This window comes from Canis lupus, chromosome 2, assembly GCF_003254725.2.
Source record: "Canis lupus dingo isolate Sandy chromosome 2, ASM325472v2, whole genome shotgun sequence".
Taxonomy (NCBI): Eukaryota; Metazoa; Chordata; class Mammalia; order Carnivora; family Canidae; genus Canis; species Canis lupus.
In genome coordinates, this window is record NC_064244.1 from 36,185,051 (window position 1) to 36,196,198 (window position 11,148).

The 11,148-nt window shown below is 43.7% G+C and overlaps 1 pseudogene; it reads right to left on the reverse strand.

The window, feature by feature from the left end:
• Window positions 1-5,748: 5,748 nt before the first annotated feature.
• Window positions 5,749-6,308, reverse strand: LOC112658837 (translationally-controlled tumor protein-like; annotated as a pseudogene).
• Between the last annotated feature and the right edge of the window lie 4,840 nt (window positions 6,309-11,148).

The following is an 11,148-nucleotide window of genomic DNA, read 5'->3' on the forward strand; positions in this document are numbered from 1 at the left end:
TCAAGTCCCATGTCCGGCTTCCTGCGTGGAGTCTGCTTCTCCCTCTGCCTGTGCCTCTCTCTCTCTCTCTCTCTCTCCTGATTAAATAAATAAAATCTTTAAAAAAAAAAAAAGGAAGGAAACAAGAGATGATACAGAAAAAAACCATGAAGATATTATTCACTGGAAAAAGTTTTGGAATAGCAGGTAGAATATGATTGATGTGATTTATGTTTTCAAATTGGTTTATGTGTGTGTTTGCACATGCATGCAAGTACTGGAGAAGTTGTCACCAAATTCTAATAATGGCTACCTCTAAGAAGTGGAAAAACAACCCTGGAACATGTTCACTGAGAGTAGCCCTCTACCTAATTTCCTCCTCTCCAGTTTATCCTCTCCAACATCCTACTACCAATATTCAACCAGTCATCAACTTCTAGAGATCCTTCGACTTCCAGGACAGTATCTGTTCCTTATTCTTAAATCCAAAGCCCTCCCAAACTTGCCTCCAGCCAGTCTTCTTAGCCTGTCCCTCCCTTACCAGCCTGTCCCACCCCCACCTCTTCAGAGCTTCAGCCAGAGTGGACTCCTGGGAATTCATCATGCCACACTCTTTCAAGACAGGCTCACCTCTGTGCCTGAAAACAGTCCTTCTCTTTTTATACTTGTATTAGTCAGGATAGAGTAGGTTATACTGTGGTTATAATTGATCCCCAAATGTCAGTGACCTAAAATAACAAAGATTTGTTTTTCTTTCTTTCTTTTTTTTTTTTTTTTTTTTAGGTTTATTTCTCATTAATGAATATCAACCTGGGGACACCTGGGTGGCTCAGTGGTTGAACGTCTGCCTTTGGCCCAGGGCATGATTCCAGGGTCCTGGGATCGAGTCCCATATTGTGCTCCCTGCAGGGAAGCTTTTCCCCTCTATCTCTCTCTGTGTGTCTCTCATGAATAAATGAAATCTTTAAAAAAATGAATATCAACCTGTCCATTTTCAGGTTGGCTGGGGAACTCTGCTCCATATCATCCTTAATCAAGGAGCCAGAGCTCAAGAAGGTCAAGGAACTCCTGATCTCCACTTTAAGGTAGGAAGAAGGAGATACATTTACTAATACACTAGCACTAGATGCTACTTCACAAGTCCTATGGCCACACCTAATATAAAGTGAGATGGAGAATTTCAATATGAAATCATTTTCCTTCTGCTCAAAGAACACTCCTTTAGTATCTACTGCTGTTAAAGAATCCTGAAAATGTCTTAATTCCACTTTTATTATCACAGGCTGCTTTCACTGGTTATGGAATTCTAGGTTTTCTCTCAATACTTTCAAGCTCATTAAATTCTACTAATTTCTAGCTACTGTTATTTCTGTCAAGAAGTAGATTAGCAGTCTATTCATTTTTTTTTCAAGTAATGGTAGCTGCTTTTAACTTCTTTCTTTTCTCTTTGCCTTCGTTTTTCATCTTTTTTTACCATGATGTATGTAGATGTGGCTTTCTTTATATTTATCCTGCTTGGAGTTTCCAGGGCTTCTGGACCCATGGCTTGATAGTTTTAGTCAATTTTGGCAATTATTTTTCTCTTCAAATATTGCTACTGCTTTATTGTCTCTCTCTTCTCCTAGAACTTCAGTCTTCACTTTATCTTCCATATCTCTTATTCTCTCACATCATTTTCCATTCTTTTGTCTCTTCAAGTTTCATTCTGAAATTTCCTTCTACCCTACTGCCCACTTCATCAATTCTCCCTTTAACTGTGTCTAATCAGCTGTTAAACTCATCTACTGAGCTCTTTACTTTCATCATTATATTTTTTTAGTTCTACATTTCTATTTGGTTATTTTTCACATCATCATTGTCTTTTTTTTTAAGTTTCTGGTTCTCTTTCAGAATTTGTTATCTTTTTTTAAAAAAAGATTTTATTTATTTATTCATGAGAGACTCAGAGAGAGAGAGAGAGAGAGAGAGGCAGAGACAGAGGGAGAAGCAGGCTCCCTGCAAGGAGCCTGATACAGAACTCAATCCTAGGACCCTGGGATCACAACCTGAGCTGAAGGCAGATGCTCAACCACTGAGCCACACAGGTGTCCCTTGAATTTTTAATCTTTTATCTCCTTTGCATATTCTGTGCCTGATAATGCTAGTCACTGCAGTTTTCTGGGGGTGTTTCTATAGTAGTTGTTTCTACAGATCTCATTAATATTGTCTTATTTCCTTATGTGCCAGGTTATTTTCATGTGTGCAGCAATTGTGTGTGAAGAATTGTTTGTAGAAGTAACATGAGATCTTAATGTGTTCTATTCATCCAGAGAGTATTTACATTTGCTTCTGTTAGGCACTTGGGAATATTAGCAATCTAGGATCACCATAATCCAATTAGGGTTAAGCTGAGCCCCTGCAAAATGTGGTCTATTACTTATTCATCCAGTCTTAAGATGCAGTCTATCAGGGCCCTCACCTAACATGAGGGACTACATGGTCCCCTCTCCTTTGGTTGGCACTGGATTTCAACTTTTGTTCCCTTTGGATGCAAAACTGCCTCCATGCTGCTTAGCCTCCCAGCTTCTTAGTTGTCTCTTCTAGAAGCAGCAAATATCCCAAGGGGAAAAGATGCCTCAGTTGTTGGGCTTGCCTCCCCAAATGCCAGTCTTTTCCCACATCTTTGTTTAGCATCTTTTCATTATCCTTTTAACACTTCGATGCCCTTCAGGTTGATTTTATTTTTATTTTGTCCAGGCTTTGTAATTGTCCTCAGCAGGAGAACAGGCCCCAGTGATCTAGTCTCCTGTTACGGATGGTAGGAAACAGAAATGTGGGGAACTGGTCGGGTACATGTGCACGTGCATACTGTGTGAGTACTGGGCACTGGGGTTAACTAGAGAGCATGAGCCTTTTTTGCCTTATGGAAACAAGAGTCTTATGTTGCCAGATTTTTCAATTTTTTTTTCAAAAGAAGTAGGAAATGCAGGCTTTTTAAATGTAAAATCACAATTTTCAATGGTGGCTAAAAAAAAAATTAACCCTCAGGAAACAGAACAAGACACATTTGCAGTTCAAATCCAGTTTGAAACATCTGAACTATAGTATGTGTTGATGGGTTAAAGGTGGTCATCTTCCACCATTAACCTTAGCTCCCAGTAGTCCAGGCTGCCCTGAATAAACCCTAGTCCCTCATACAGAAAAAAAAATAAGGTTTTGAAACCAATTTATGTCTTCACTGAAATCTCTTAAAAATGCCAACAGGGAGGACGCATTCTATTCATAACACCAATTTTTTTCTGGAAAACCTCCTCCCCTCTCTCTCCCAAATCCTCCTTATGACAGCCCACCAATTACTACAATCCCCTTTATCTCTTAAATTCCCCCCCAGTTCATTGCATCTCTGGCTTTTAGCTCTCTTATCCTCCCTCTTTCTGATCTATTCTACTTTCCCTAGCAGGTAATTCCCTGCCTTTTCTTCAGTGGACTCATGAAGCCATCCCCACCCACAGCACCCGGTGACTCAGAATCCCTTCCAACGTTTTCCTATATTCTACACAAGAAAGCCTCCAAAACCTAGCAGCCAAGATTAATCCTCCTTCACAGGAAGTGGGGGTGGGGAGACATGACGCTGTAAATACTCTAAAATCTGTATTTTTTTTCCCCATTCCATCAGCTATGCCATCTGGGATGGGGTGAAGCCAGGACGCGATGTCATTTGCAAAGGAAGCAGAGCTGATTTCCAGGATGCTTTGGCATCAAGTTGGGTTTTCAGATGGCTGCCATTTCCTTCTCATTTACATTCTCTTGAAAGGACAGTGCCCCCACACAAACCTCTTGCAAATGAGGAGGGAGAAGCCAGAAGGAAGAGAAATCAAATGTGGACTTTTCCTGATTTGTCTAATAATAGAAAGTTGGCAAAGCATGTCACAGAATAGAAAGTATTTGATAAAAATAGCATCTGTTAAGCCTGGGACTCAAGCTGGAGATGCATGGAAATAAAATTTATTCCTTCCTTGAATGTTCCCCAACTAGTATCACAATTCTGTCTCCTTCATTAATGAGAGAGGTTTAAAATGCTACTTTCTGTGACCAAAATGCCTCTCTTTTCCAACACTGAAGGTGGAGGAGGTGCTGGCTGAATTAAGGAAAGCACTAAGCTGAGAGACTGCCTTTGGCCAGTCGGGTGTGGCTCTACCAACCCACCCTTGACTTTGAGACGTGGTGTCAGGGGCACTCCCTTAGTACCAGCTTGTGAGATGGGACATCTGGGAGAAGGTTTTCCGGACAAGCCAGTGTCACTGACTCACAGGAGCCTAATTGATAATCATAATTGTGTAGTATTATTACTTTCCCAGAGGGAGGTCTCTGGCCAGGCGGCCCTCAGTAAAAAGGAAAAAAAAAAAAAAAAAAAAAAAAAGCAACCCAGAGACGTATGTCCTCTCCTTCACAAAGCTGCTCCTCAAGGTGTTTGGGGCTTTCACATTTTTCTCCTGCTACCGAGGACCCCCAAAGGTGTTCCCTCAGTTCAGGACAGGAACACGAGATTGGGCCCTTCTCAAAGGACGTCCTATATATAGCCCAGTGAACTCTCCTCATGACTGTCCTCTGTGTCACCCGCTCTTCTGGGTCCCAGCCCTTTGATGCCTTGCTGGAAACAGTCTTTTACTGAAAAGCAAAACGGAGCCAAACTAACAGTAGAAGAGAACAAGTGATCAAGTGGCCCCTATTAAATGACCTACATTTTTAATATATTTTTAAAAAATTGTGATGGGGTACTTGGCTGGCTCAATGTGCCTCTTGATCTTGGGGCTGTGAGTTTGAGCCCCATGTTGAGTGTAGAGATTAAAAATAAAATCTTTTAAAAATGCTAAAAAACTACGGGTGCCTGGGCGGCTGAGTTGGTTAAGTGTCCAACTCTTGATTTCAACTCAGGTCTTGATCTCTGGGTTGTGAGTTCAGGTCCCATGTTGGGCATGTAGCCTACTTTAAATAAGGAGAAAAAGAGGGGTACCTGGGTGGCTCAGTTGGTGGGGCTTCCAACTCTTGATTTCACCTCAGGTCATGATCTCAGGGTTGTGAGATGGAGCCCTGAGTAGGGCTCTGTGATGAGCGTGGAGCCTGCTTGGGGTTTTCTCTCTTACCCTCTCCCTCTGCCCCTCCTTCTCCTTGCACTCTCACACTCTCTGTCTCTAAAAAAATAAAAGGGGGGAGGGAAGGACCAAAGAAAGGTAAAAAATTAAAAACTAAAAATTGTGATAAAGTACATATGATCTAAAATTTCCTATTTTAACCATTTTCAAGTGTACAGTTCAGTGGCATTCAGTACCTTCATGTTCTCATGCAACCATCACCACCCTCTATCTCCAGAACTCCTTTCATCTTTTTTTTTAAAAAGATTTTATTTATTTATTCATGAGAGACAGAGAGAGAGAAAGAGAGAGAGAGAGAGAGAGGCAGAGACACAGGGAGAAGCAGGCTCCATGCAGGGAGCCTGATGTGGGACTCGATCCCAGGACCCCAGGATCATGCCCTGGACCAAAGGCAGGCGCTCAACCACTTAGCCACCCAGGGATCCCACCCTTTTTCTTTAAATTTAAATGATTTTATTTTCACACAACCTACATGACATTTTTCCCTTAAAAACAATGTCTCTAATCCAAATAAATCAAAGTCAAACTAAATGAAGAGTTTGAGAGGACATCACCCATTAGTCTAAGTCCTGGTGATGTGCATGAAAAGCAGCAGCAGTTATGCCAACAGGGGATAGATCTAAAGTAATAGTCACATTTACTCACATTTTTCCATTTCTAAACCATCCTTAAAGAAAGTCGTATCAGGGGTCACACCATCTTCACAGTAGTCCAGCAGAGCAACCATGCCATCCGGGTTTGTGTTCCCATCAACAAACAGCTGGTCGTTTTTGCAAATAGTAAGGATATGCTTGATTTGTTCTGCAGCCTGGGTCTCTGTTTTTCAAGTTTGCCTTTGGTTGAGTTCATATTGTCTTTGCTGTGCTTCTTATAGGCTTCTTAACGTGAAGCTGGTGTCCTGCAAGTGATAGTTCCTAACGGTATCAACACCAGTGACTGCTTCTGGTACCCTCGCTCTCAGGTCTTTAGTGGAGGCGTTGCCACAAACGAGTAAGTCAGCAGTGTTACCCTCCGTCCTACTGACCAGCTTCTCCTCCACCTCCAGGGGCACCTCCGGGAGCCCTCCCCGAGCTCCTGAATCTTCATGTCTGAGGACTTATCATCATGGTGGATGAGATTGAAAAACAGGATCATAACAGCAGGTGGAGGGTGGAGACAGATGAGGATGGCTCTAGGTGAACAGGAGCCCAAGGCCTGGAGGGAGTGGTCCAGCCTGGGCAGTACCCCAGCGGGGTAGGGGGGCAGGTAGAGAACAGGCAGAAAAGGAGAGTTCTTTCTATCTTGCAAAACAAACTCCATGCCCTTAGACAACAGATTCCCAGTGCTCCCTCCCCGCAGCCCCTGGCAAACACCATTCTGCTTTCTGTCTCTATGATTTCGACTATTGTATGTGTCACCTATGAATGGAAACATACAGTTGTCCTTTTGTGACTGCCTGATTTCACTTAGCACAACGTCCTGAACTTTCATCCATGTTGTGACATGTGTCAACATTTCCTTCCTCTTTAAGGCTGAATACTATTCCATTGTACGTATAAACCATATTGTGTTTTTCCATTGAGCCACTGATGGACACTTGGGTTGCTTCCATGTTCTGGCTGCTGTGAATAACGCTATGATGAATATTAGGTGCTCTTTTCAAGATTGTTTTGACTGATTTGTGGGGTTTTTTAAAAAAGATTTTATGTATTTATTTGAGAGAGAGAGAGCACAAGTCGGAGGGAGGGCTAGTGGGAGAAGCAGACCCCCACTGATCAGGGAGCCCAATGCAGGGCTCGATCCCAGGACCCCGGGATCATGACTTCAGCCAAAGGCAGATGTTTACCCGACTGAGCCACCCAAGTGCCCCGACCTATTTGTATTTTAAATGGTGGGATATTTTAAGAACCCAAGAAAGCCAGTGAGAGCTATTTTAGGTAGAAACAGGCTTAGCGTCCCCTGCATCAAGCCATGTTGCCTGCCAACAGGACTGCCCTCAGATGCACATTTTATCTAGTATCATGTATTTTTCATTTCATCACTGAAAATGATAAAAAGTTGTACCCAGTAGGGAGAGAATATATAAACACTGAACTTCCCAAGCCAGTTGACCATGGGAATTTTGACAATGGTGATTTATCAGACAGTGACTTTGGGAAGTGACAGGATGCAGCAGGAACAAACAGGTGGCTTTGGCATCAAACCCGGCAAACATCTTTCCCCACATGGGTTTTAAACACCTTCCTGACCTGAGTTTCAGGGTTCTTATTGATTCCCATTTACCCCTGAGCTCTCCTGTGTCTTCAACTCTTAGTTACTCCCCATCAGCACTGCAACATGCTCAAGCCTTTAACAAAACAAAACGGCAAGATAAAAGCACAACCACTCCTTTGAGCCCTGTCTCCCTTTGCCTCCCAGCCTCTCTCTCTCTTCCCCCTGGAAGACTGTCTTCCCCCATCTACTTTCACATCCCACTCCAATTCACTCCTAAACCCATTGTGCTCTGGCTTCTGCCCCTATGCTCTTCTTCTGAGTTTTATTTATTTATTTATATAATTAAACATTTTTAAAAAATTTATTCATGAGCAATACACAGAGAGAGAGTCAGAGACACAGGCAGAGGGAGAAGCAGGCTCCATGCAGGGAGCCCAATACGAGACTCGATCCTGGGACTCCAGGATCACGTCCTGAGATGCAGGCCGGTGCTCAACCACTGAGCCACCTAGGATTCCCCTTCTTCTAGGTTCTAATGTGACCTTGCTGGGCCTCCTGGTCTGAGCTCGTGATGGGTCTGAGTCTCAGCTCCAATTCAAGGCAGCAAGAGCACCGCACCCTGAGAAGTCCTGGCATGCAGCTTCAGAGGCAATCCCTAGAACACCAAGAATATATATATAGTGACTGCCTGATTTCACTTAGCACAGTGTCCTCAACTTTCATCCATGTTGTGACATGTGTCAACATTTCCTTCCTCTTTAAGGCTGCATACTATTCCATTGTATGTATAAACCATATTGCATTTTTCCATTGGGCCATTGATGGACATTTGGGTTGCTTCTACCATCTGGCTGTTGTGAATAATGCTATGATGAACATTAGGGTATAAATATGACCATGTGTGTGTGTGTGTGTGTGTGTGTATTTTCCCCATTAAGGTATATGGTAACCCAGGTAAGGTGTATGATCTATGGAACTGCATCCTTACTAATGCAGAAACAAGAACAACATTTGCAAAACATCTTCCAGACAGTGGAGCCTCAAGGTCAGGGGATCAACTCTATCATCCAACACACCTGGAGTGACCCTCCCAGCTCTGCCATTTGCTATCTGGGAGACCTTGGGCAAGTTCCTTCAATTCTCTCTGCCTCCTCACCTCGCCTCAAAAATGGCCATGGCAATAGCAGGCACCACAAGGAACTATTAGAAGAAGTGAGCAAGACCATGTGTGTCAGGTGCTAAGTGCAGTTCATGGCCCATAGGAAGCATTTCATAAGGAATAGCTCTCATGACTACTTTTTATCTAAGCCCATCTCAATTTTCACACCTCTAAGATGGGAATGAACAAATGTGGTAAGACTACGGGTTTGTTACAAAATTCTCTAGAGAGTCATTGATTTCCTGAGTGATCAGAAACATTTCAGGGGCACCTGTGTGGCTCAGTCTGTTAAGCATCTGACTCTTGATCTCTGCTCAGGTCCTGATCTTGGGGTTGTGAGTTCAAGCCCTCTGCATTGGGTTCCATGCTGGGTGTGGAGCCTGCTTAAGAGGGAGAGAGAGAGAGAGAGAGAGAGAAAAGAAAGAAAAAAGAAACAAAGAAAGAATAGAGGCCTTTAAAAAGGACAGTGTGAGAAACTACAGGGAGAAACATTGCAGAGGGGCCAGAGAGAGAAGCAGAATCCTCAAATGAGAATGAACATTTCCTAGATGTTGGGAGATAAACCAGCAGGCACAAGAGTAGGACGAAAATCTGCCTCTGTGGTTGGCATCGGAGAAGATGAATGATCTCTGTTGTACAAGTACAAACACAGACTAGATGGGGAAACAGCCACTGGAAAAGCCATCAGAACTAAAACTAGATAGTAGGCAATGGCCACCAGAGGAGGCATCTACTGTGATCAATTAAAACTGGAGACCTCATTTTAAAATAAGTAGAGATGTTCCAAGAACAGATGTTGCAGAGTACATGAATCCAGGTATGTGAGTCTGACAAAATGGCTGAAGTGCAGGCAGAAATGGGAGGACGTAAAATTGGCACATGTCGGTCCACCAATAAAGGCCGAGGACAGCTGAGCAAAGAGTCTGGGCCTGTGCTGTCCGAAGGGGCAGCAGTAGCCTCGGTGACTCTCCAGCACTTGAAATGTAGGTGGTAGAAATTGAGAAATGTGTTAAGTGTAAACTACACACAGATTTCGAAGACTAAGTACCCAAAAAAGTAAGAACATAAAATATATTAACAATTTTTAAAATATTGATCACACATTGAAACGGTAACAGCTCAGATGCTGAGTTAAGCAAAATAGACTAAAATTAATTTTACTGTGTTTCGCTTTCTTTTTAAATGTGGCTTCTAGGGATGCCTTGGTGGCTTAATTGGTTAAGTGTCTGCCTTCAGCTCAGGTCATGATCCTGGAGTCCTGGGATTGAGCTGTGCATCAGGCTTCCTGCTCCGCAGGGAGCCTCCTTCTCCCTTTCTCCCTGCTTATGCTTGCTCTCTCTCTCTCAAATAAATAAAATCTTTAAATACATAAAAAATATATGTGGCTTCTATAAAATGTAAAATCACACACATTCTTGTGAGTGGTATTCAACATATGGAAGCTATGGGTTTTTTTTTACTTAAATTCAATTAGCCCACATACGGGACATCATTAGTTTCAGATGTAGAGTTCAGTAATTCATCAGTTGCAGGTAACACCCAGTGCTTGTAAGATATGTATTTTTGTTGTTGTATAATTCCAAAGACCTGGGAGTTTACTATATGTCAGTATCATTATGTATTTAAGGCAATATTGAAGATGCCTTCACAGTCCACCAAATGGGAGAGGAAAATCTGCCCACCTTTTAGAGCAGCCATTCTCAACTGGGGCAGTTTTGCCTCCCGGGGCCATCTGGAGACACGTTTGTGCATCAAAACTTGATAGTGAAAGGGAATATAAGGGAAGGGAGAAGAAGTGTGTGGGAAATGTCAGAAAGGGAGACAGAACATGAGGACTCCTAACTCTGGGAAACGAACTAGGGGTGGTGGAAGGGGAGGAGGGCGGGGGGTGGGGGTGAATGGGTAACGGGCACTGAGGGGGCACTTGACAGGATGAGCACTGGGTGTTATTCTGTATGTTGGTAAATTGAACACCAATAAAAAATAAATTTATTATTAAAAAAAAAAAAAACCTGGAGGGATAAAGCGGCTACTGGTATCTAGAAGATAGAGGCCAAGGAGGACGCTAGACATCCTACAGCCGGCAGCATCCCCACCCCCATGACAAGATCGGGCCAAAATAGCAATAGTGCCCTGAGTAGCCCTGAGTTAGAGGTTCTTGGTTATCTACAGACTTTGATTAAACATCAAGCCTCAGAAATGTGTGGGACAAAGAGAACGGCAGATGTCCTCCAGGTGCTGTGGGTAGCCGGCCCTCCAGCCCCGCCCAGCAGCAGCACCACCCAGGAAGTTATTAGAAACACACAATCTGAGGCCCCAGCCCACTCCCCACTGAATCAGAATCTCAAAGTGGAGCCCCCAAATCCGTGGCTTAACAAGTAGGCCCTCCGGGTGGTTGTAATACACTCTCAGGTCTGAAAAGCCTGCTTGGCTGACCGCGTCCCCCGGTGACCTCCTCCCGCACGTTCCAGGCCTGAGCGGCAGGTGGCAGCAGACCTGACAACGGTGTCGCCAGGCCTGCAAAGAGCCGAGCCGGGGCTCGCTTGCTGCAGGTCAGCTGGTGACAGCTGGCACCCGTGCGCCGCCTCACACTCAGGAGTGCCAGCTTTCTAATTTCGGGAAAGTCGGAGAGAAAAGCGTGGTTTGAACGCACTCAGAGTCCCTTCTTAGTCCCATGGTGCTTCC